Raw genomic sequence first — 2,801 nt, forward strand, 5'->3', positions numbered from 1 at the left:
ACCCCTCCTCTCTTCCACTCTACACTTATTAAGTGGACTCTCATTTATTATTCAGAGGGAAAACTGCGCATCAGTGGGCACGGACTGTAATCCCCCTGTCTAACATAGGCAGCAGATCCACTATCTGTATTTTCTAGACCCACTTTTTGCTTTAACTAATCTCTTTATTTAACCATCTGTTTTAAACGTTACTATGCCATCTATTATTATTTTCAGGTGCACTTTCATTAGTGAATCAGTGACACGTAATTATTGCCTACCATCATACCTCTCTGTACATGCCCAAACCCGTCCGATCTTGGAAGCCAAGCAGTGGTGAGCTTGGTTAGTACCAGGAGAGAAAATCCTCTGGGAATACCAAGTGTTGTAGGCATTTTTTTCATTCTGATCCAGCACTAACAGCAGAATCACCATTTATCCTTCCTTCATTCTTCTCTTTCGGGAACTCAAATCCCTTCTTAAACATTTATACATATCTCTAAGAAAACATATTTAAAGTCTCAGTGAAAGCATATTAATTTGATCATGATGTTACCTATTTAGGACACCACTAATTTGTGGTACGGGTCCTTTCTGTCCACTGTCTGATCCATTGAGGTCTCATTAATACAAATTTTGTACTGGTCCCAAAGAACTATGATATACATAGATGGACCAGAATACGCCTTGTTTTTAACCACACATCACTGGTGACCGATACCCAGTTATATGGAACTTTGTGGGAAACAAATCAAATTTTATATAATTATGAATAAACTTTAATCTTTGAATGTATATTTAAATCTTTTTTTTTCTCATTATGTATTAACACAAGAGTGCGCCCACGCAAGAGTCTTCTTTTTTCTCTTTGTTTGTCTCTTGTTTTCATAGCTGTCAGCACTATCAGAGCATAATTAAATCTGCCCGATCTATATAGTACATGATCTAAGCTTATGTGCGAACACACACGGAGTGATTTTTTGGGGCAAGCTGACAATCGGCACAATTTTTTTCTGGCAGATATGTGCAGGACACGCTAAGCATTTTTTTTGGGATGTGACTGATTTTCTGTCCCACCACACTGAATTTGTATATGTCCGGCCTCATGAGGATAAGGATGAAGTAACCAGGATAAACCATAGGAAATATGGGTAGATTATTGAGCATGCACACACACTGTATGATTTCAGGACCGCACAAGGGTGACCACTTGGATGCTCAAACCCAAACGTTTCTGCCCATTTTTGGACTGTTTTATCAGCACTAGCCAGAACACTCATGCATACACAATATACAATAAAACAGACCTATCACCCGAAAAGTGGCAAATAAGCTCTATATATATATATGTGTAGTGTGTAGCTAGCTTAAGTGAAGCCATTCATTATACCCTGTATGCTTATTCTATGGTCACTATAAACACAGGCACGCAGGCAGGGTGAGCGGATATCAGACTCGGACTGAGGAGGTGGCTGGAGGACATTAGAAGTGACTCATAAATAATGATAAGCCTCATCACCTATGCAACATAGAACAGGTGTTCTGGGGAAGAAAGGGGAAGGACTCTTAGAGCAGCTGCATCAAACCACAGGAGTATGCTGTAAGCCCTGCTAGGACAATGTGCTCCTGGTATATGGCAAATAGATTTGATTGATAATTCCATCCATTGACACATGGCATTCGTCTGCATTCACTGTACTGCGAGGGCAGATTGAGTGATTATGATCAAAGTAATTATTATTTAAAGAGTGCCTGGACCCTACAATATATGTATTTTTTTTGGTCTAGTCAGTACTTTGGCTATTTCCCATGTGGGACTGATTAATAATTGGACGCAGTGCAGCTATTTAGGCTAACTACCCCAGAACTGGAGGGAAGCTAGCTAATAGACAAAAGATGCAGGAGGTTAGATACAGTCCAGAAGTCAGCAGCAGGTATCCAACAATCTCTGTGATTATTAATAGCAAGGTGGAGACTACCTGAGTCTCTGTCAATCAGGCTGCGGTTTAGGAGACACAGCATGCGATGACGCAGGACTCATTCTGCACATGCGCAGTCTTCCCATCACTGGAGTTGCACAGAAAGCATCAGTTTTGCTTACAACTCTGAATTATGCCCACAGTGCACTGATTAACACCCAGGACACAAAGCCAGAAACACAACACTAGACTTTGATAAAAAAAAAAAGTCTACTAATGGAACACTAAAGCAGAAAGGATCTCATACTTGACAATGGGCCTAATTCTGAGTTGATCGCAGCATCAAATTTATTAGCAGTTGGGCAAAACCGGGGGGTAATTCCAAGTTGATCGCAGCAGGAATTTTGTTAGCAGTAGGGCAAAACCATGTTCACTGTAGGGGAGGCAGATATAATATGTGCAGAGAGAATTAGATGTGGGTGGGTTATTTTATTTCTGTGCAGGGTAAATACTGGCTGCTTTATTTTTACACTGCAAATTAGATTGCAGATTGAACACACCACACCCAAATCTAACTCTCTTTGCACATGTTAAATCGCCCCCCCCCCCCCTGCAATGCACATGGTTTTGCCCAATTGCTAACAAACTTGCTGCTGCGATCAACTCAGAATGACCACCCACGTGCACTGCAGGAGGGGCAGATATAACATATGCAGAGAGAGTTAGATTTGGGTGTGGCGTGTTCAAATTGAAATCTAAATTGCAGTGTAAAAATAAAGCAGCCAGTATTTACCCTGCACAGAAACAAAATAACCCACTCAAATCTAACTCTCTCTGCAAATGTTATATCTGCCCCCCCCTGCAGTGCACATGGTTTTGCCCAATTGCTAACAAACTTGCTGC

General features: G+C 41.0%; 1 pseudogene; it reads left to right on the plus strand.

The window, feature by feature from the left end:
- Positions 1-254: 254 nt before the first annotated feature.
- LOC134898389 (5S ribosomal RNA) lies at positions 255-373 on the plus strand (annotated as a pseudogene).
- Positions 374-2,801: the final 2,428 nt, after the last annotated feature.

Source organism: Pseudophryne corroboree, chromosome 3, assembly GCF_028390025.1.
Source record: "Pseudophryne corroboree isolate aPseCor3 chromosome 3, aPseCor3.hap2, whole genome shotgun sequence".
NCBI lineage: Eukaryota > Metazoa > Chordata > Amphibia > Anura > Myobatrachidae > Pseudophryne > Pseudophryne corroboree.